At 52.2% G+C, this 17,445-nt stretch overlaps 53 non-coding genes across 53 annotated transcripts; 18 read left to right on the plus strand and 35 right to left on the minus strand.

Annotated features, from left to right (window-relative positions):
* The first annotated feature begins 268 nt into the window (after positions 1-268).
* Trnap-cgg (transfer RNA proline (anticodon CGG)) lies at positions 269-340 on the plus strand. The gene has a single exon. It is a non-coding gene; the product is annotated as a tRNA-Pro (tRNA).
* Positions 341-535: 195 nt separating this feature from the next.
* Positions 536-608, minus strand: Trnav-aac (transfer RNA valine (anticodon AAC)). The gene has a single exon. It is a non-coding gene; the product is annotated as a tRNA-Val (tRNA).
* A 158-nt stretch (positions 609-766) lies between these two features.
* Positions 767-839, minus strand: Trnav-uac (transfer RNA valine (anticodon UAC)). The gene has a single exon. It is a non-coding gene; the product is annotated as a tRNA-Val (tRNA).
* A 412-nt stretch (positions 840-1,251) lies between these two features.
* Positions 1,252-1,323, plus strand: Trnap-cgg (transfer RNA proline (anticodon CGG)). The gene has a single exon. It is a non-coding gene; the product is annotated as a tRNA-Pro (tRNA).
* Positions 1,324-1,518: 195 nt separating this feature from the next.
* Positions 1,519-1,591, minus strand: Trnav-aac (transfer RNA valine (anticodon AAC)). The gene has a single exon. It is a non-coding gene; the product is annotated as a tRNA-Val (tRNA).
* A 158-nt stretch (positions 1,592-1,749) lies between these two features.
* On the minus strand, positions 1,750-1,822 carry Trnav-uac (transfer RNA valine (anticodon UAC)). Its single transcript has one exon. It is a non-coding gene; the product is annotated as a tRNA-Val (tRNA).
* A 412-nt stretch (positions 1,823-2,234) lies between these two features.
* On the plus strand, positions 2,235-2,306 carry Trnap-cgg (transfer RNA proline (anticodon CGG)). Its single transcript has one exon. It is a non-coding gene; the product is annotated as a tRNA-Pro (tRNA).
* Positions 2,307-2,501: 195 nt separating this feature from the next.
* On the minus strand, positions 2,502-2,574 carry Trnav-aac (transfer RNA valine (anticodon AAC)). The gene has a single exon. It is a non-coding gene; the product is annotated as a tRNA-Val (tRNA).
* A 158-nt stretch (positions 2,575-2,732) lies between these two features.
* On the minus strand, positions 2,733-2,805 carry Trnav-uac (transfer RNA valine (anticodon UAC)). Its single transcript has one exon. It is a non-coding gene; the product is annotated as a tRNA-Val (tRNA).
* A 412-nt stretch (positions 2,806-3,217) lies between these two features.
* Trnap-cgg (transfer RNA proline (anticodon CGG)) lies at positions 3,218-3,289 on the plus strand. The gene has a single exon. It is a non-coding gene; the product is annotated as a tRNA-Pro (tRNA).
* Positions 3,290-3,484: 195 nt separating this feature from the next.
* Trnav-aac (transfer RNA valine (anticodon AAC)) lies at positions 3,485-3,557 on the minus strand. Its single transcript has one exon. It is a non-coding gene; the product is annotated as a tRNA-Val (tRNA).
* A 158-nt stretch (positions 3,558-3,715) lies between these two features.
* On the minus strand, positions 3,716-3,788 carry Trnav-uac (transfer RNA valine (anticodon UAC)). Its single transcript has one exon. It is a non-coding gene; the product is annotated as a tRNA-Val (tRNA).
* Positions 3,789-4,200: 412 nt separating this feature from the next.
* On the plus strand, positions 4,201-4,272 carry Trnap-cgg (transfer RNA proline (anticodon CGG)). The gene has a single exon. It is a non-coding gene; the product is annotated as a tRNA-Pro (tRNA).
* A 195-nt stretch (positions 4,273-4,467) lies between these two features.
* Trnav-aac (transfer RNA valine (anticodon AAC)) lies at positions 4,468-4,540 on the minus strand. The gene has a single exon. It is a non-coding gene; the product is annotated as a tRNA-Val (tRNA).
* A 158-nt stretch (positions 4,541-4,698) lies between these two features.
* Trnav-uac (transfer RNA valine (anticodon UAC)) lies at positions 4,699-4,771 on the minus strand. Its single transcript has one exon. It is a non-coding gene; the product is annotated as a tRNA-Val (tRNA).
* Positions 4,772-5,183: 412 nt separating this feature from the next.
* On the plus strand, positions 5,184-5,255 carry Trnap-cgg (transfer RNA proline (anticodon CGG)). The gene has a single exon. It is a non-coding gene; the product is annotated as a tRNA-Pro (tRNA).
* A 195-nt stretch (positions 5,256-5,450) lies between these two features.
* Positions 5,451-5,523, minus strand: Trnav-aac (transfer RNA valine (anticodon AAC)). Its single transcript has one exon. It is a non-coding gene; the product is annotated as a tRNA-Val (tRNA).
* A 158-nt stretch (positions 5,524-5,681) lies between these two features.
* Positions 5,682-5,754, minus strand: Trnav-uac (transfer RNA valine (anticodon UAC)). The gene has a single exon. It is a non-coding gene; the product is annotated as a tRNA-Val (tRNA).
* A 412-nt stretch (positions 5,755-6,166) lies between these two features.
* Positions 6,167-6,238, plus strand: Trnap-cgg (transfer RNA proline (anticodon CGG)). The gene has a single exon. It is a non-coding gene; the product is annotated as a tRNA-Pro (tRNA).
* Positions 6,239-6,433: 195 nt separating this feature from the next.
* Trnav-aac (transfer RNA valine (anticodon AAC)) lies at positions 6,434-6,506 on the minus strand. Its single transcript has one exon. It is a non-coding gene; the product is annotated as a tRNA-Val (tRNA).
* Positions 6,507-6,664: 158 nt separating this feature from the next.
* Trnav-uac (transfer RNA valine (anticodon UAC)) lies at positions 6,665-6,737 on the minus strand. The gene has a single exon. It is a non-coding gene; the product is annotated as a tRNA-Val (tRNA).
* A 412-nt stretch (positions 6,738-7,149) lies between these two features.
* Trnap-cgg (transfer RNA proline (anticodon CGG)) lies at positions 7,150-7,221 on the plus strand. The gene has a single exon. It is a non-coding gene; the product is annotated as a tRNA-Pro (tRNA).
* A 195-nt stretch (positions 7,222-7,416) lies between these two features.
* Positions 7,417-7,489, minus strand: Trnav-aac (transfer RNA valine (anticodon AAC)). Its single transcript has one exon. It is a non-coding gene; the product is annotated as a tRNA-Val (tRNA).
* Positions 7,490-7,647: 158 nt separating this feature from the next.
* On the minus strand, positions 7,648-7,720 carry Trnav-uac (transfer RNA valine (anticodon UAC)). The gene has a single exon. It is a non-coding gene; the product is annotated as a tRNA-Val (tRNA).
* Positions 7,721-8,132: 412 nt separating this feature from the next.
* Positions 8,133-8,204, plus strand: Trnap-ugg (transfer RNA proline (anticodon UGG)). Its single transcript has one exon. It is a non-coding gene; the product is annotated as a tRNA-Pro (tRNA).
* A 195-nt stretch (positions 8,205-8,399) lies between these two features.
* Trnav-aac (transfer RNA valine (anticodon AAC)) lies at positions 8,400-8,472 on the minus strand. Its single transcript has one exon. It is a non-coding gene; the product is annotated as a tRNA-Val (tRNA).
* Positions 8,473-8,629: 157 nt separating this feature from the next.
* Positions 8,630-8,702, minus strand: Trnav-uac (transfer RNA valine (anticodon UAC)). Its single transcript has one exon. It is a non-coding gene; the product is annotated as a tRNA-Val (tRNA).
* A 412-nt stretch (positions 8,703-9,114) lies between these two features.
* On the plus strand, positions 9,115-9,186 carry Trnap-cgg (transfer RNA proline (anticodon CGG)). The gene has a single exon. It is a non-coding gene; the product is annotated as a tRNA-Pro (tRNA).
* Positions 9,187-9,381: 195 nt separating this feature from the next.
* On the minus strand, positions 9,382-9,454 carry Trnav-aac (transfer RNA valine (anticodon AAC)). Its single transcript has one exon. It is a non-coding gene; the product is annotated as a tRNA-Val (tRNA).
* Positions 9,455-9,612: 158 nt separating this feature from the next.
* Positions 9,613-9,685, minus strand: Trnav-uac (transfer RNA valine (anticodon UAC)). The gene has a single exon. It is a non-coding gene; the product is annotated as a tRNA-Val (tRNA).
* A 412-nt stretch (positions 9,686-10,097) lies between these two features.
* Positions 10,098-10,169, plus strand: Trnap-cgg (transfer RNA proline (anticodon CGG)). Its single transcript has one exon. It is a non-coding gene; the product is annotated as a tRNA-Pro (tRNA).
* Positions 10,170-10,364: 195 nt separating this feature from the next.
* Positions 10,365-10,437, minus strand: Trnav-aac (transfer RNA valine (anticodon AAC)). The gene has a single exon. It is a non-coding gene; the product is annotated as a tRNA-Val (tRNA).
* A 158-nt stretch (positions 10,438-10,595) lies between these two features.
* On the minus strand, positions 10,596-10,668 carry Trnav-uac (transfer RNA valine (anticodon UAC)). Its single transcript has one exon. It is a non-coding gene; the product is annotated as a tRNA-Val (tRNA).
* A 412-nt stretch (positions 10,669-11,080) lies between these two features.
* Positions 11,081-11,152, plus strand: Trnap-cgg (transfer RNA proline (anticodon CGG)). The gene has a single exon. It is a non-coding gene; the product is annotated as a tRNA-Pro (tRNA).
* Positions 11,153-11,347: 195 nt separating this feature from the next.
* Trnav-aac (transfer RNA valine (anticodon AAC)) lies at positions 11,348-11,420 on the minus strand. Its single transcript has one exon. It is a non-coding gene; the product is annotated as a tRNA-Val (tRNA).
* A 158-nt stretch (positions 11,421-11,578) lies between these two features.
* On the minus strand, positions 11,579-11,651 carry Trnav-uac (transfer RNA valine (anticodon UAC)). The gene has a single exon. It is a non-coding gene; the product is annotated as a tRNA-Val (tRNA).
* Positions 11,652-12,063: 412 nt separating this feature from the next.
* Trnap-cgg (transfer RNA proline (anticodon CGG)) lies at positions 12,064-12,135 on the plus strand. The gene has a single exon. It is a non-coding gene; the product is annotated as a tRNA-Pro (tRNA).
* A 195-nt stretch (positions 12,136-12,330) lies between these two features.
* Positions 12,331-12,403, minus strand: Trnav-aac (transfer RNA valine (anticodon AAC)). The gene has a single exon. It is a non-coding gene; the product is annotated as a tRNA-Val (tRNA).
* A 158-nt stretch (positions 12,404-12,561) lies between these two features.
* On the minus strand, positions 12,562-12,634 carry Trnav-uac (transfer RNA valine (anticodon UAC)). Its single transcript has one exon. It is a non-coding gene; the product is annotated as a tRNA-Val (tRNA).
* Positions 12,635-13,046: 412 nt separating this feature from the next.
* Positions 13,047-13,118, plus strand: Trnap-cgg (transfer RNA proline (anticodon CGG)). Its single transcript has one exon. It is a non-coding gene; the product is annotated as a tRNA-Pro (tRNA).
* A 195-nt stretch (positions 13,119-13,313) lies between these two features.
* On the minus strand, positions 13,314-13,386 carry Trnav-aac (transfer RNA valine (anticodon AAC)). The gene has a single exon. It is a non-coding gene; the product is annotated as a tRNA-Val (tRNA).
* Positions 13,387-13,544: 158 nt separating this feature from the next.
* Positions 13,545-13,617, minus strand: Trnav-uac (transfer RNA valine (anticodon UAC)). Its single transcript has one exon. It is a non-coding gene; the product is annotated as a tRNA-Val (tRNA).
* A 412-nt stretch (positions 13,618-14,029) lies between these two features.
* On the plus strand, positions 14,030-14,101 carry Trnap-cgg (transfer RNA proline (anticodon CGG)). The gene has a single exon. It is a non-coding gene; the product is annotated as a tRNA-Pro (tRNA).
* A 195-nt stretch (positions 14,102-14,296) lies between these two features.
* Trnav-aac (transfer RNA valine (anticodon AAC)) lies at positions 14,297-14,369 on the minus strand. The gene has a single exon. It is a non-coding gene; the product is annotated as a tRNA-Val (tRNA).
* A 158-nt stretch (positions 14,370-14,527) lies between these two features.
* Positions 14,528-14,600, minus strand: Trnav-uac (transfer RNA valine (anticodon UAC)). Its single transcript has one exon. It is a non-coding gene; the product is annotated as a tRNA-Val (tRNA).
* A 412-nt stretch (positions 14,601-15,012) lies between these two features.
* Trnap-cgg (transfer RNA proline (anticodon CGG)) lies at positions 15,013-15,084 on the plus strand. The gene has a single exon. It is a non-coding gene; the product is annotated as a tRNA-Pro (tRNA).
* A 195-nt stretch (positions 15,085-15,279) lies between these two features.
* Positions 15,280-15,352, minus strand: Trnav-aac (transfer RNA valine (anticodon AAC)). The gene has a single exon. It is a non-coding gene; the product is annotated as a tRNA-Val (tRNA).
* A 158-nt stretch (positions 15,353-15,510) lies between these two features.
* Positions 15,511-15,583, minus strand: Trnav-uac (transfer RNA valine (anticodon UAC)). The gene has a single exon. It is a non-coding gene; the product is annotated as a tRNA-Val (tRNA).
* Positions 15,584-15,995: 412 nt separating this feature from the next.
* Positions 15,996-16,067, plus strand: Trnap-cgg (transfer RNA proline (anticodon CGG)). Its single transcript has one exon. It is a non-coding gene; the product is annotated as a tRNA-Pro (tRNA).
* A 195-nt stretch (positions 16,068-16,262) lies between these two features.
* Trnav-aac (transfer RNA valine (anticodon AAC)) lies at positions 16,263-16,335 on the minus strand. Its single transcript has one exon. It is a non-coding gene; the product is annotated as a tRNA-Val (tRNA).
* A 158-nt stretch (positions 16,336-16,493) lies between these two features.
* Positions 16,494-16,566, minus strand: Trnav-uac (transfer RNA valine (anticodon UAC)). The gene has a single exon. It is a non-coding gene; the product is annotated as a tRNA-Val (tRNA).
* A 412-nt stretch (positions 16,567-16,978) lies between these two features.
* On the plus strand, positions 16,979-17,050 carry Trnap-cgg (transfer RNA proline (anticodon CGG)). The gene has a single exon. It is a non-coding gene; the product is annotated as a tRNA-Pro (tRNA).
* A 195-nt stretch (positions 17,051-17,245) lies between these two features.
* On the minus strand, positions 17,246-17,318 carry Trnav-aac (transfer RNA valine (anticodon AAC)). The gene has a single exon. It is a non-coding gene; the product is annotated as a tRNA-Val (tRNA).
* Positions 17,319-17,445: the final 127 nt, after the last annotated feature.

A 17,445-nucleotide genomic window follows, 5' to 3' on the forward strand; every position in this document is an offset into this window, starting at 1 on the left:
TGTCTGCCGTAGCACCCCTAACGAGATAGCGGCGTTTCCCGCAGTCGTGATTGCAAGTCATAGCAGCAAAAGCAATCACTTTCTTAGCAGCAGGGAGTGCGAGCCCAGCGGCAGCTCTACATGAAGGTACCAATAGCCCAGGAAGGCCGCCGACCGCGGGAATTCGCGCCGCCCCCATCCCGCCAGCCTACACGAGACTTTCCAGAGCACCCTGGACCACATCGAGGCACCCAGTGCACTGAAAAAATAGTCATTCGCCATGTCAGATGGCTCGTTGGTCTAGGGGTATGATTCCTGCTTCGGGTGCAGGAGGTCCCGGGTTCAAATCCCGGACGAGCCCTAGCGTTTTGTGCAAACTGATCGCACATGAGTGGCTGAGTCGATGCAAAATGCTCGGCGGCAGTATCAAATGAATTTCATATTTGATGTGAGCAATTGACACTCTGATCCGACGTGTGAAGGCGATTACGAAGGTTTTTGGGTACAGATGGAAGCAGATGCATGTTACTATGTCCTGTTTTTAATGATGAAAAAGTGTTTCCGCCCGGGATCGAACCGGGGACCTTCTGCGTGTTAGGCAGACGTGATAACCGCTACACCACGGAAACTACTTGTGTGCGCCATACCTTAGAGACAACTCGTGCTGATGTTGTCATCGTAACTAAAAAATTAAATAAATGCGCTACTTGCATAACAAAGGTACATGCAGAAGATCCTCACATGACGTGGCTCACTGGAGTACAATACGACATAGGCAAGAAAATACTGTTCCCGCCCGGGATCGAACCGGGGACCTTCTGCGTGTAAAGCAGACGTGATAACCGCTACACTACGGAAACTGCGGACGGGAGGAGTCCATCCCCGTTCACTCGAAATTACCTCAGCCTCTCTCCCGTCCGCGAATGCACACGCGACGGTTCTTTTGACAGCCTGGAAACCATTACAGCCGAGGGCTCAAGAAGTCTTCGGGGTGCTCGAGAGGGTGTCTGCCGTAGCACCCCTAACGAGATAGCGGCGTTTCCCGCAGTCGTGATTGCAAGTCATAGCAGCAAAAGCAATCACTTTCTTAGCAGCAGGGAGTGCGAGCCCAGCGGCAGCTCTACATGAAGGTACCAATAGCCCAGGAAGGCCGCCGACCGCGGGAATTCGCGCCGCCCCCATCCCGCCAGCCTACACGAGACTTTCCAGAGCACCCTGGACCACATCGAGGCACCCAGTGCACTGAAATAATAGTCATTCGCCATGTCAGATGGCTCGTTGGTCTAGGGGTATGATTCTTGCTTCGGGTGCAGGAGGTCCCGGGTTCAAATCCCGGACGAGCCCTAGCGTTTTGTGCAAACTGATCGCACATGAGTGGCTGAGTCGATGAAAAATGCTCGGCGGCAGTATCAAATGAATTTCATATTTGATGTGAGCAATTGACACTCTGATCCGACGTGTGAAGGCGATTACGAAGGTTTTTGGGTACAGATGGAAGCAGATGCATGTTACTATGTCTTGTTTTTAATGATGAAAAAGTGTTTCCGCCCGGGATCGAACCGGGGACCTTCTGCGTGTTAGGCAGACGTGATAACCGCTACACCACGGAAACTACTTGTGTGCGCCATACCTTAGAGACAACTCGTGCTGATGTTGTCATCGTAACTAAAAAATTAAATAAATGCGCTACTTGCATAACAAAGGTACATGCAGAAGATCCTCACATGACGTGGCTCACTGGAGTACAATACGACATAGGCAAGAAAATACTGTTCCCGCCCGGGATCGAACCGGGGACCTTCTGCGTGTAAAGCAGACGTGATAACCGCTACACTACGGAAACTGCGGACGGGAGGAGTCCATCCCCGTTCACTCGAAATTACCTCAGCCTCTCTCCCGTCCGCGAATGCACACGCGACGGTTCTTTTGACAGCCTGGAAACCATTACAGCCGAGGGCTCAAGAAGTCTTCGGGGTGCTCGAGAGGGTGTCTGCCGTAGCACTCCTAACGAGATAGCGGCGTTTCCCGCAGTCGTGATTGCAAGTCATAGCAGCAAAAGCAATCACTTTCTTAGCAGCAGGGAGTGCGAGCCCAGCGGCAGCTCTACATGAAGGTACCAATAGCCCAGGAAGGCCGCCGACCGCGGGAATTCGCGCCGCCCCCATCCCGCCAGCCTACACGAGACTTTCCAGAGCACCCTGGACCACATCGAGGCACCCAGTGCACTGAAATAATAGTCATTCGCCATGTCAGATGGCTCGTTGGTCTAGGGGTATGATTCCTGCTTCGGGTGCAGGAGGTCCCGGGTTCAAATCCCGGACGAGCCCTAGCGTTTTGTGCAAACTGATCGCACATGAGTGGCTGAGTCGATGCAAAATGCTCGGCGGCAGTATCAAATGAATTTCATATTTGATGTGAGCAATTGACACTCTGATCCGACGTGTGAAGGCGATTACGAAGGTTTTTGGGTACAGATGGAAGCAGATGCATGTTACTATGTCCTGTTTTTAATGATGAAAAAGTGTTTCCGCCCGGGATCGAACCGGGGACCTTCTGCGTGTTAGGCAGACGTGATAACCGCTACACCACGGAAACTACTTGTGTGCGCCATACCTTAGAGACAACTCGTGCTGATGTTGTCATCGTAACTAAAAAATTAAATAAATGCGCTACTTGCATAACAAAGGTACATGCAGAAGATCCTCACATGACGTGGCTCACTGGAGTACAATACGACATAGGCAAGAAAATACTGTTCCCGCCCGGGATCGAACCGGGGACCTTCTGCGTGTAAAGCAGACGTGATAACCGCTACACTACGGAAACTGCGGACGGGAGGAGTCCATCCCCGTTCACTCGAAATTACCTCAGCCTCTCTCCCGTCCGCGAATGCACACGCGACGGTTCTTTTGACAGCCTGGAAACCATTACAGCCGAGGGCTCAAGAAGTCTTCGGGGTGCTCGAGAGGGTGTCTGCCGTAGCACCCCTAACGAGATAGCGGCGTTTCCCGCAGTCGTGATTGCAAGTCATAGCAGCAAAAGCAATCACTTTCTTAGCAGCAGGGAGTGCGAGCCCAGCGGCAGCTCTACATGAAGGTACCAATAGCCCAGGAAGGCCGCCGACCGCGGGAATTCGCGCCGCCCCCATCCCGCCAGCCTACACGAGACTTTCCAGAGCACCCTGGACCACATCGAGGCACCCAGTGCACTGAAATAATAGTCATTCGCCATGTCAGATGGCTCGTTGGTCTAGGGGTATGATTCTTGCTTCGGGTGCAGGAGGTCCCGGGTTCAAATCCCGGACGAGCCCTAGCGTTTTGTGCAAACTGATCGCACATGAGTGGCTGAGTCGATGAAAAATGCTCGGCGGCAGTATCAAATGAATTTCATATTTGATGTGAGCAATTGACACTCTGATCCGACGTGTGAAGGCGATTACGAAGGTTTTTGGGTACAGATGGAAGCAGATGCATGTTACTATGTCTTGTTTTTAATGATGAAAAAGTGTTTCCGCCCGGGATCGAACCGGGGACCTTCTGCGTGTTAGGCAGACGTGATAACCGCTACACCACGGAAACTACTTGTGTGCGCCATACCTTAGAGACAACTCGTGCTGATGTTGTCATCGTAACTAAAAAATTAAATAAATGCGCTACTTGCATAACAAAGGTACATGCAGAAGATCCTCACATGACGTGGCTCACTGGAGTACAATACGACATAGGCAAGAAAATACTGTTCCCGCCCGGGATCGAACCGGGGACCTTCTGCGTGTAAAGCAGACGTGATAACCGCTACACTACGGAAACTGCGGACGGGAGGAGTCCATCCCCGTTCACTCGAAATTACCTCAGCCTCTCTCCCGTCCGCGAATGCACACGCGACGGTTCTTTTGACAGCCTGGAAACCATTACAGCCGAGGGCTCAAGAAGTCTTCGGGGTGCTCGAGAGGGTGTCTGCCGTAGCACCCCTAACGAGATAGCGGCGTTTCCCGCAGTCGTGATTGCAAGTCATAGCAGCAAAAGCAATCACTTTCTTAGCAGCAGGGAGTGCGAGCCCAGCGGCAGCTCTACATGAAGGTACCAATAGCCCAGGAAGGCCGCCGACCGCGGGAATTCGCGCCGCCCCCATCCCGCCAGCCTACACGAGACTTTCCAGAGCACCCTGGACCACATCGAGGCACCCAGTGCACTGAAATAATAGTCATTCGCCATGTCAGATGGCTCGTTGGTCTAGGGGTATGATTCCTGCTTCGGGTGCAGGAGGTCCCGGGTTCAAATCCCGGACGAGCCCTAGCGTTTTGTGCAAACTGATCGCACATGAGTGGCTGAGTCGATGAAAAATGCTCGGCGGCAGTATCAAATGAATTTCATATTTGATGTGAGCAATTGACACTCTGATCCGACGTGTGAAGGCGATTACGAAGGTTTTTGGGTACAGATGGAAGCAGATGCATGTTACTATGTCTTGTTTTTAATGATGAAAAAGTGTTTCCGCCCGGGATCGAACCGGGGACCTTCTGCGTGTTAGGCAGACGTGATAACCGCTACACCACGGAAACTACTTGTGTGCGCCATACCTTAGAGACAACTCGTGCTGATGTTGTCATCGTAACTAAAAAATTAAATAAATGCGCTACTTGCATAACAAAGGTACATGCAGAAGATCCTCACATGACGTGGCTCACTGGAGTACAATACGACATAGGCAAGAAAATACTGTTCCCGCCCGGGATCGAACCGGGGACCTTCTGCGTGTAAAGCAGACGTGATAACCGCTACACTACGGAAACTGCGGACGGGAGGAGTCCATCCCCGTTCACTCGAAATTACCTCAGCCTCTCTCCCGTCCGCGAATGCACACGCGACGGTTCTTTTGACAGCCTGGAAACCATTACAGCCGAGGGCTCAAGAAGTCTTCGGGGTGCTCGAGAGGGTGTCTGCCGTAGCACCCCTAACGAGATAGCGGCGTTTCCCGCAGTCGTGATTGCAAGTCATAGCAGCAAAAGCAATCACTTTCTTAGCAGCAGGGAGTGCGAGCCCAGCGGCAGCTCTACATGAAGGTACCAATAGCCCAGGAAGGCCGCCGACCGCGGGAATTCGCGCCGCCCCCATCCCGCCAGCCTACACGAGACTTTCCAGAGCACCCTGGACCACATCGAGGCACCCAGTGCACTGAAATAATAGTCATTCGCCATGTCAGATGGCTCGTTGGTCTAGGGGTATGATTCCTGCTTCGGGTGCAGGAGGTCCCGGGTTCAAATCCCGGACGAGCCCTAGCGTTTTGTGCAAACTGATCGCACATGAGTGGCTGAGTCGATGCAAAATGCTCGGCGGCAGTATCAAATGAATTTCATATTTGATGTGAGCAATTGACACTCTGATCCGACGTGTGAAGGCGATTACGAAGGTTTTTGGGTACAGATGGAAGCAGATGCATGTTACTATGTCCTGTTTTTAATGATGAAAAAGTGTTTCCGCCTTGGATCGAACCGGGGACCTTCTGCGTGTTAGGCAGACGTGATAACCGCTACACCACGGAAACTACTTGTGTGCGCCATACCTTAGAGACAACTCGTGCTGATGTTGTCATCGTAACTAAAAAATTAAATAAATGCGCTTCTTGCATAACAAAGGTACATGCAGAAGATCCTCACATGACGTAGCTCACTGTAGTACAATGCGACACAGGCAAGAAAATACTGTTCCCGCCCGGGATCGAACCGGGGACCTTCTGCGTGTAAAGCAGACGTGATAACCGCTACACTACGGAAACTGCGGACGGGAGGAGTCCATCCCCGTTCACTCGAAATTACCTCAGCCTCTCTCCCGTCCGCGAATGCACACGCGACGGTTCTTTTGACAGCCTGGAAACCATTACAGCCGAGGGCTCAAGAAGTCTTCGGGGTGCTCGAGAGGGTGTCTGCCGTAGCACCCCTAACGAGATAGCGGCGTTTCCCGCAGTCGTGATTGCAAGTCATAGCAGCAAAAGCAATCACTTTCTTAGCAGCAGGGAGTGCGAGCCCAGCGGCAGCTCTACATGAAGGTACCAATAGCCCAGGAAGGCCGCCGACCGCGGGAATTCGCGCCGCCCCCATCCCGCCAGCCTACACGAGACTTTCCAGAGCACCCTGGACCACATCGAGGCACCCAGTGCACTGAAATAATAGTCATTCGCCATGTCAGATGGCTCGTTGGTCTAGGGGTATGATTCCTGCTTCGGGTGCAGGAGGTCCCGGGTTCAAATCCCGGACGAGCCCTAGCGTTTTGTGCAAACTGATCGCACATGAGTGGCTGAGTCGATGCAAAATGCTCGGCGGCAGTATCAAATGAATTTCATATTTGATGTGAGCAATTGACACTCTGATCCGACGTGTGAAGGCGATTACGAAGGTTTTTGGGTACAGATGGAAGCAGATGCATGTTACTATGTCTTGTTTTTAATGATGAAGAAGTGTTTCCGCCCGGGATCGAACCGGGGACCTTCTGCGTGTTAGGCAGACGTGATAACCGCTACACCACGGAAACTACTTGTGTGCGCCATACCTTAGAGACAACTCGTGCTGATGTTGTCATCGTAACTAAAAAATTAAATAAATGCGCTACTTGCATAACAAAGGTACATGCAGAAGATCCTCACATGACGTGGCTCACTGGAGTACAATACGACATAGGCAAGAAAATACTGTTCCCGCCCGGGATCGAACCGGGGACCTTCTGCGTGTAAAGCAGACGTGATAACCGCTACACTACGGAAACTGCGGACGGGAGGAGTCCATCCCCGTTCACTCGAAATTACCTCAGCCTCTCTCCCGTCCGCGAATGCACACGCGACGGTTCTTTTGACAGCCTGGAAACCATTACAGCCGAGGGCTCAAGAAGTCTTCGGGGTGCTCGAGAGGGTGTCTGCCGTAGCACCCCTAACGAGATAGCGGCGTTTCCCGCAGTCGTGATTGCAAGTCATAGCAGCAAAAGCAATCACTTTCTTAGCAGCAGGGAGTGCGAGCCCAGCGGCAGCTCTACATGAAGGTACCAATAGCCCAGGAAGGCCGCCGACCGCGGGAATTCGCGCCGCCCCCATCCCGCCAGCCTACACGAGACTTTCCAGAGCACCCTGGACCACATCGAGGCACCCAGTGCACTGAAATAATAGTCATTCGCCATGTCAGATGGCTCGTTGGTCTAGGGGTATGATTCCTGCTTCGGGTGCAGGAGGTCCCGGGTTCAAATCCCGGACGAGCCCTAGCGTTTTGTGCAAACTGATCGCACATGAGTGGCTGAGTCGATGCAAAATGCTCGGCGGCAGTATCAAATGAATTTCATATTTGATGTGAGCAATTGACACTCTGATCCGACGTGTGAAGGCGATTACGAAGGTTTTTGGGTACAGATGGAAGCAGATGCATGTTACTATGTCTTGTTTTTAATGATGAAGAAGTGTTTCCGCCCGGGATCGAACCGGGGACCTTCTGCGTGTTAGGCAGACGTGATAACCGCTACACCACGGAAACTACTTGTGTGCGCCATACCTTAGAGACAACTCGTGCTGATGTTGTCATCGTAACTAAAAAATTAAATAAATGCGCTACTTGCATAACAAAGGTACATGCAGAAGATCCTCACATGACGTGGCTCACTGGAGTACAATACGACATAGGCAAGAAAATACTGTTCCCGCCCGGGATCGAACCGGGGACCTTCTGCGTGTAAAGCAGACGTGATAACCGCTACACTACGGAAACTGCGGACGGGAGGAGTCCATCCCCGTTCACTCGAAATTACCTCAGCCTCTCTCCCGTCCGCGAATGCACACGCGACGGTTCTTTTGACAGCCTGGAAACCATTACAGCCGAGGGCTCAAGAAGTCTTCGGGGTGCTCGAGAGGGTGTCTGCCGTAGCACCCCTAACGAGATAGCGGCGTTTCCCGCAGTCGTGATTGCAAGTCATAGCAGCAAAAGCAATCACTTTCTTAGCAGCAGGGAGTGCGAGCCCAGCGGCAGCTCTACATGAAGGTACCAATAGCCCAGGAAGGCCGCCGACCGCGGGAATTCGCGCCGCCCCCATCCCGCCAGCCTACACGAGACTTTCCAGAGCACCCTGGACCACATCGAGGCACCCAGTGCACTGAAATAATAGTCATTCGCCATGTCAGATGGCTCGTTGGTCTAGGGGTATGATTCCTGCTTTGGGTGCAGGAGGTCCCGGGTTCAAATCCCGGACGAGCCCTAGCGTTTTGTGCAAACTGATCGCACATGAGTGGCTGAGTCGATGCAAAATGCTCGGCGGCAGTATCAAATGAATTTCATATTTGATGTGAGCAATTGACACTCTGATCCGACGTGTGAAGGCGATTACGAAGGTTTTTGGGTACAGATGGAAGCAGATGCATGTTACTATGTCCTGTTTTTAATGATGAAAAAGTGTTTCCGCCCGGGATCGAACCGGGGACCTTCTGCGTGTTAGGCAGACGTGATAACCGCTACACCACGGAAACTACTTGTGTGCGCCATACCTTAGAGACAACTCGTGCTGATGTTGTCATCGTAACTAAAAATTAAATAAATGCGCTACTTGCATAACAAAGGTACATGCAGAAGATCCTCACATGACGTGGCTCACTGGAGTACAATACGACATAGGCAAGAAAATACTGTTCCCGCCCGGGATCGAACCGGGGACCTTCTGCGTGTAAAGCAGACGTGATAACCGCTACACTACGGAAACTGCGGACGGGAGGAGTCCATCCCCGTTCACTCGAAATTACCTCAGCCTCTCTCCCGTCCGCGAATGCACACGCGACGGTTCTTTTGACAGCCTGGAAACCATTACAGCCGAGGGCTCAAGAAGTCTTCGGGGTGCTCGAGAGGGTGTCTGCCGTAGCACCCCTAACGAGATAGCGGCGTTTCCCGCAGTCGTGATTGCAAGTCATAGCAGCAAAAGCAATCACTTTCTTAGCAGCAGGGAGTGCGAGCCCAGCGGCAGCTCTACATGAAGGTACCAATAGCCCAGGAAGGCCGCCGACCGCGGGAATTCGCGCCGCCCCCATCCCGCCAGCCTACACGAGACTTTCCAGAGCACCCTGGACCACATCGAGGCACCCAGTGCACTGAAATAATAGTCATTCGCCATGTCAGATGGCTCGTTGGTCTAGGGGTATGATTCCTGCTTCGGGTGCAGGAGGTCCCGGGTTCAAATCCCGGACGAGCCCTAGCGTTTTGTGCAAACTGATCGCACATGAGTGGCTGAGTCGATGCAAAATGCTCGGCGGCAGTATCAAATGAATTTCATATTTGATGTGAGCAATTGACACTCTGATCCGACGTGTGAAGGCGATTACGAAGGTTTTTGGGTACAGATGGAAGCAGATGCATGTTACTATGTCTTGTTTTTAATGATGAAAAAGTGTTTCCGCCCGGGATCGAACCGGGGACCTTCTGCGTGTTAGGCAGACGTGATAACCGCTACACCACGGAAACTACTTGTGTGCGCCATACCTTAGAGACAACTCGTGCTGATGTTGTCATCGTAACTAAAAAATTAAATAAATGCGCTACTTGCATAACAAAGGTACATGCAGAAGATCCTCACATGACGTGGCTCACTGGAGTACAATACGACATAGGCAAGAAAATACTGTTCCCGCCCGGGATCGAACCGGGGACCTTCTGCGTGTAAAGCAGACGTGATAACCGCTACACTACGGAAACTGCGGACGGGAGGAGTCCATCCCCGTTCACTCGAAATTACCTCAGCCTCTCTCCCGTCCGCGAATGCACACGCGACGGTTCTTTTGACAGCCTGGAAACCATTACAGCCGAGGGCTCAAGAAGTCTTCGGGGTGCTCGAGAGGGTGTCTGCCGTAGCACCCCTAACGAGATAGCGGCGTTTCCCGCAGTCGTGATTGCAAGTCATAGCAGCAAAAGCAATCACTTTCTTAGCAGCAGGGAGTGCGAGCCCAGCGGCAGCTCTACATGAAGGTACCAATAGCCCAGGAAGGCCGCCGACCGCGGGAATTCGCGCCGCCCCCATCCCGCCAGCCTACACGAGACTTTCCAGAGCACCCTGGACCACATCGAGGCACCCAGTGCACTGAAATAATAGTCATTCGCCATGTCAGATGGCTCGTTGGTCTAGGGGTATGATTCCTGCTTCGGGTGCAGGAGGTCCCGGGTTCAAATCCCGGACGAGCCCTAGCGTTTTGTGCAAACTGATCGCACATGAGTGGCTGAGTCGATGCAAAATGCTCGGCGGCAGTATCAAATGAATTTCATATTTGATGTGAGCAATTGACACTCTGATCCGACGTGTGAAGGCGATTACGAAGGTTTTTGGGTACAGATGGAAGCAGATGCATGTTACTATGTCTTGTTTTTAATGATGAAAAAGTGTTTCCGCCCGGGATCGAACCGGGGACCTTCTGCGTGTTAGGCAGACGTGATAACCGCTACACCACGGAAACTACTTGTGTGCGCCATACCTTAGAGACAACTCGTGCTGATGTTGTCATCGTAACTAAAAAATTAAATAAATGCGCTACTTGCATAACAAAGGTACATGCAGAAGATCCTCACATGACGTGGCTCACTGGAGTACAATACGACATAGGCAAGAAAATACTGTTCCCGCCCGGGATCGAACCGGGGACCTTCTGCGTGTAAAGCAGACGTGATAACCGCTACACTACGGAAACTGCGGACGGGAGGAGTCCATCCCCGTTCACTCGAAATTACCTCAGCCTCTCTCCCGTCCGCGAATGCACACGCGACGGTTCTTTTGACAGCCTGGAAACCATTACAGCCGAGGGCTCAAGAAGTCTTCGGGGTGCTCGAGAGGGTGTCTGCCGTAGCACCCCTAACGAGATAGCGGCGTTTCCCGCAGTCGTGATTGCAAGTCATAGCAGCAAAAGCAATCACTTTCTTAGCAGCAGGGAGTGCGAGCCCAGCGGCAGCTCTACATGAAGGTACCAATAGCCCAGGAAGGCCGCCGACCGCGGGAATTCGCGCCGCCCCCATCCCGCCAGCCTACACGAGACTTTCCAGAGCACCCTGGACCACATCGAGGCACCCAGTGCAGTGAAATAATAGTCATTCGCCATGTCAGATGGCTCGTTGGTCTAGGGGTATGATTCCTGCTTCGGGTGCAGGAGGTCCCGGGTTCAAATCCCGGACGAGCCCTAGCGTTTTGTGCAAACTGATCGCACATGAGTGGCTGAGTCGATGCAAAATGCTCGGCGGCAGTATCAAATGAATTTCATATTTGATGTGAGCAATTGACACTCTGATCCGACGTGTGAAGGCGATTACGAAGGTTTTTGGGTACAGATGGAAGCAGATGCATGTTACTATGTCTTGTTTTTAATGATGAAAAAGTGTTTCCGCCCGGGATCGAACCGGGGACCTTCTGCGTGTTAGGCAGACGTGATAACCGCTACACCACGGAAACTACTTGTGTGCGCCATACCTTAGAGACAACTCGTGCTGATGTTGTCATCGTAACTAAAAAATTAAATAAATGCGCTACTTGCATAACAAAGGTACATGCAGAAGATCCTCACATGACGTGGCTCACTGGAGTACAATACGACATAGGCAAGAAAATACTGTTCCCGCCCGGGATCGAACCGGGGACCTTCTGCGTGTAAAGCAGACGTGATAACCGCTACACTACGGAAACTGCGGACGGGAGGAGTCCATCCCCGTTCACTCGGAATTACCTCAGCCTCTCTCCCGTCCGCGAATGCACACGCGACGGTTCTTTTGACAGCCTGGAAACCATTACAGCCGAGGGCTCAAGAAGTCTTCGGGGTGCTCGAGAGGGTATCTGCCGTAGCACCCCTAACGAGATAGCGGCGTTTCCCGCAGTCGTGATTGCAAGTCATAGCAGCAAAAGCAATCACTTTCTTAGCAGCAGGGAGTGCGAGCCCAGCGGCAGCTCTACATGAAGGTACCAATAGCCCAGGAAGGCCGCCGACCGCGGGAATTCGCGCCGCCCCCATCCCGCCAGCCTACACGAGACTTTCCAGAGCACCCTGGACCACATCGAGGCACCCAGTGCACTGAAATAATAGTCATTCGCCATGTCAGATGGCTCGTTGGTCTAGGGGTATGATTCCTGCTTCGGGTGCAGGAGGTCCCGGGTTCAAATCCCGGACGAGCCCTAGCGTTTTGTGCAAACTGATCGCACATGAGTGGCTGAGTCGATGCAAAATGCTCGGCGGCAGTATCAAATGAATTTCATATTTGATGTGAGCAATTGACACTCTGATCCGACGTGTGAAGGCGATTACGAAGGTTTTTGGGTACAGATGGAAGCAGATGCATGTTACTATGTCTTGTTTTTAATGATGAAAAAGTGTTTCCGCCCGGGATCGAACCGGGGACCTTCTGCGTGTTAGGCAGACGTGATAACCGCTACACCACGGAAACTACTTGTGTGCGCCATACCTTAGAGACAACTCGTGCTGATGTTGTCATCGTAACTAAAAAATTAAATAAATGCGCTACTTGCATAACAAAGGTACATGCAGAAGATCCTCACATGACGTGGCTCACTGGAGTACAATACGACATAGGCAAGAAAATACTGTTCCCGCCCGGGATCGAACCGGGGACCTTCTGCGTGTAAAGCAGACGTGATAACCGCTACACTACGGAAACTGCGGACGGGAGGAGTCCATCCCCGTTCACTCGAAATTACCTCAGCCTCTCTCCCGTCCGCGAATGCACACACGACGGTTCTTTTGACAGCCTGGAAACCATTACAGCCGAGGGCTCAAGAAGTCTTCGGGGTGCTCGAGAGGGTGTCTGCCGTAGCACCCCTAACGAGATAGCGGCGTTTCCCGCAGTCGTGATTGCAAGTCATAGCAGCAAAAGCAATCACTTTCTTAGCAGCAGGGAGTGCGAGCCCAGCGGCAGCTCTACATGAAGGTACCAATAGCCCAGGAAGGCCGCCGACCGCGGGAATTCGCGCCGCCCCCATCCCGCCAGCCTACACGAGACTTTCCAGAGCACCCTGGACCACATCGAGGCACCCAGTGCACTGAAATAATAGTCATTCGCCATGTCAGATGGCTCGTTGGTCTAGGGGTATGATTCCTGCTTCGGGTGCAGGAGGTCCCGGGTTCAAATCCCGGACGAGCCCTAGCGTTTTGTGCAAACTGATCGCACATGAGTGGCTGAGTCGATGCAAAATGCTCGGCGGCAGTATCAAATGAATTTCATATTTGATGTGAGCAATTGACACTCTGATCCGACGTGTGAAGGCGATTACGAAGGTTTTTGGGTACAGATGGAAGCAGATGCATGTTACTATGTCTTGTTTTTAATGATGAAAAAGTGTTTCCGCCCGGGATCGAACCGGGGACCTTCTGCGTGTTAGGCAGACGTGATAACCGCTACACCACGGAAACTACTTGTGTGCGCCATACCTTAGAGACAACTCGTGCTGATGTTGTCATCGTAACTAAAAAATTAAATAAATGCGCTACTTGCATAACAAAGGTACATGCAGAAGATCCTCACATGACGTGGCTCACTGGAGTACAATACGACATAGGCAAGAAAATACTGTTCCCGCCCGGGATCGAACCGGGGACCTTCTGCGTGTAAAGCAGACGTGATAACCGCTACACTACGGAAACTGCGGACGGGAGGAGTCCATCCCCGTTCACTCGAAATTACCTCAGCCTCTCTCCCGTCCGCGAATGCACACGCGACGGTTCTTTTGACAGCCTGGAAACCATTACAGCCGAGGGCTCAAGAAGTCTTCGGGGTGCTCGAGAGGGTGTCTGCCGTAGCACCCCTAACGAGATAGCGGCGTTTCCCGCAGTCGTGATTGCAAGTCATAGCAGCAAAAGCAATCACTTTCTTAGCAGCAGGGAGTGCGAGCCCAGCGGCAGCTCTACATGAAGGTACCAATAGCCCAGGAAGGCCGCCGACCGCGGGAATTCGCGCCGCCCCCATCCCGCCAGCCTACACGAGACTTTCCAGAGCACCCTGGACCACATCGAGGCACCCAGTGCACTGAAATAATAGTCATTCGCCATGTCAGATGGCTCGTTGGTCTAGGGGTATGATTCCTGCTTCGGGTGCAGGAGGTCCCGGGTTCAAATCCCGGACGAGCCCTAGCGTTTTGTGCAAACTGATCGCACATGAGTGGCTGAGTCGATGCAAAATGCTCGGCGGCAGTATCAAATGAATTTCATATTTGATGTGAGCAATTGACACTCTGATCCGACGTGTGAAGGCGATTACGAAGGTTTTTGGGTACAGATGGAAGCAGATGCATGTTACTATGTCTTGTTTTTAATGATGAAAAAGTGTTTCCGCCCGGGATCGAACCGGGGACCTTCTGCGTGTTAGGCAGACGTGATAACCGCTACACCACGGAAACTACTTGTGTGCGCCATACCTTAGAGACAACTCGTGCTGATGTTGTCATCGTAACTAAAAAATTAAATAAATGCGCTACTTGCATAACAAAGGTACATGCAGAAGATCCTCACATGACGTGGCTCACTGGAGTACAATACGACATAGGCAAGAAAATACTGTTCCCGCCCGGGATCGAACCGGGGACCTTCTGCGTGTAAAGCAGACGTGATAACCGCTACACTACGGAAACTGCGGACGGGAGGAGTCCATCCCCGTTCACTCGAAATTACCTCAGCCTCTCTCCCGTCCGCGAATGCACACGCGACGGTTCTTTTGACAGCCTGGAAACCATTACAGCCGAGGGCTCAAGAAGTCTTCGGGGTGCTCGAGAGGGTGTCTGCCGTAGCACCCCTAACGAGATAGCGGCGTTTCCCGCAGTCGTGATTGCAAGTCATAGCAGCAAAAGCAATCACTTTCTTAGCAGCAGGGAGTGCGAGCCCAGCGGCAGCTCTACATGAAGGTACCAATAGCCCAGGAAGGCCGCCGACCGCGGGAATTCGCGCCGCCCCCATCCCGCCAGCCTACACGAGACTTTCCAGAGCACCCTGGACCACATCGAGGCACCCAGTGCACTGAAATAATAGTCATTCGCCATGTCAGATGGCTCGTTGGTCTAGGGGTATGATTCCTGCTTCGGGTGCAGGAGGTCCCGGGTTCAAATCCCGGACGAGCCCTAGCGTTTTGTGCAAACTGATCGCACATGAGTGGCTGAGTCGATGCAAAATGCTCGGCGGCAGTATCAAATGAATTTCATATTTGATGTGAGCAATTGACACTCTGATCCGACGTGTGAAGGCGATTACGAAGGTTTTTGGGTACAGATGGAAGCAGATGCATGTTACTATGTCCTGTTTTTAATGATGAAAAAGTGTTTCCGCCCGGGATCGAACCGGGGACCTTCTGCGTGTTAGGCAGACGTGATAACCGCTACACCACGGAAACTACTTGTGTGCGCCATACCTTAGAGACAACTCGTGCTGATGTTGACATCGTAACTAAAAAATTAAATAAATGCGCTTCTTGCATAACAAAGGTACATGCAGAAGATCCTCACATGACGTAGCTCACTGTAGTACAATGCGACACAGGCAAGAAAATACTGTTCCCGCCCGGTATCGAACCGGGGACCTTCTGCGTGTAAAGCAGACGTGATAACCGCTACACTACGGAAACTGCGGACGGGAGGAGTCCATCCCCGTTCACTCGAAATTACCTCAGCCTCTCTCCCGTCCGCGAATGCACACGCGACGGTTCTTTTGACAGCCTGGAAACCATTACAGCCGAGGGCTCAAGAAGTCTTCGGGGTGCTCGAGAGGGTGTCTGCCGTAGCACCCCTAACGAGATAGCGGCGTTTCCCGCAGTCGTGATTGCAAGTCATAGCAGCAAAAGCAATCACTTTCTTAGCAGCAGGGAGTGCGAGCCCAGCGGCAGCTCTACATGAAGGTACCAATAGCCCAGGAAGGCCGCCGACCGCGGGAATTCGCGCCGCCCCCATCCCGCCAGCCTACACGAGACTTTCCAGAGCACCCTGGACCACATCGAGGCACCCAGTGCACTGAAATAATAGTCATTCGCCATGTCAGATGGCTCGTTGGTCTAGGGGTATGATTCCTGCTTCGGGTGCAGGAGGTCCCGGGTTCAAATCCCGGACGAGCCCTAGCGTTTTGTGCAAACTGATCGCACATGAGTGGCTGAGTCGATGCAAAATGCTCGGCGGCAGTATCAAATGAATTTCATATTTGATGTGAGCAATTGACACTCTGATCCGACGTGTGAAGGCGATTACGAAGGTTTTTGGGTACAGATGGAAGCAGATGCATGTTACTATGTCTTGTTTTTAATGATGAAAAAGTGTTTCCGCCCGGGATCGAACCGGGGACCTTCTGCGTGTTAGGCAGACGTGATAACCGCTACACCACGGAAACTACTTGTGTGCGCCATACCTTAGAGACAACTCGTGCTGATGTTGTCATCGTAACTAAAAAATTAAATAAATGCGCTACTTGCATAACAAAGGTACATGCAGAAGATCCTCACATGACGTGGCTCACTGGAGTACAATACGACATAGGCAAGAAAATACTGTTCCCGCCCGGGATCGAACCGGGGACCTTCTGCGTGTAAAGCAGACGTGATAACCGCTACACTACGGAAACTGCGGACGGGAGGAGTCCATCCCCGTTCACTCGAAATTACCTCAGCCTCTCTCCCGTCCGCGAATGCACACGCGACGGTTCTTTTGACAGCCTGGAAACCATTACAGCCGAGGGCTCAAGAAGTCTTCGGGGTGCTCGAGAGGGTGTCTGCCGTAGCACCCCTAACGAGATAGCGGCGTTTCCCGCAGTCGTGATTGCAAGTCATAGCAGCAAAAGCAATCACTTTCTTAGCAGCAGGGAGTGCGAGCCCAGCGGCAGCTCTACATGAAGGTACCAATAGCCCAGGAAGGCCGCCGACCGCGGGAATTCGCGCCGCCCCCATCCCGCCAGCCTACACGAGACTTTCCAGAGCACCCTGGACCACATCGAGGCACCCAGTGCACTGAAATAATAGTCATTCGCCATGTCAGATGGCTCGTTGGTCTAGGGGTATGATTCCTGCTTCGGGTGCAGGAGGTCCCGGGTTCAAATCCCGGACGAGCCCTAGCGTTTTGTGCAAACTGATCGCACATGAGTGGCTGAGTCGATGCAAAATGCTCGGCGGCAGTATCAAATGAATTTCATATTTGATGTGAGCAATTGACACTCTGATCCGACGTGTGAAGGCGATTACGAAGGTTTTTGGGTACAGATGGAAGCAGATGCATGTTACTATGTCTTGTTTTTAATGATGAAAAAGTGTTTCCGCCCGGGATCGAACCGGGGACCTTCTGCGTGTTAGGCAGACGTGATAACCGCTACACCACGGAAACTACTTGTGTGCGCCATACCTTAGAGACAACTCGTGCTGATGTTGTCATCGTAACTAAAAAATTAAATAAATGCGCTACTTGCATAACAAAGGTACATGCAGAAGATCCTCACATGACGTGGCTCACT

This window comes from Schistocerca gregaria, chromosome 2 (assembly GCF_023897955.1).
Source record: "Schistocerca gregaria isolate iqSchGreg1 chromosome 2, iqSchGreg1.2, whole genome shotgun sequence".
In the NCBI taxonomy this organism is placed as follows: domain Eukaryota; kingdom Metazoa; phylum Arthropoda; class Insecta; order Orthoptera; family Acrididae; genus Schistocerca; species Schistocerca gregaria.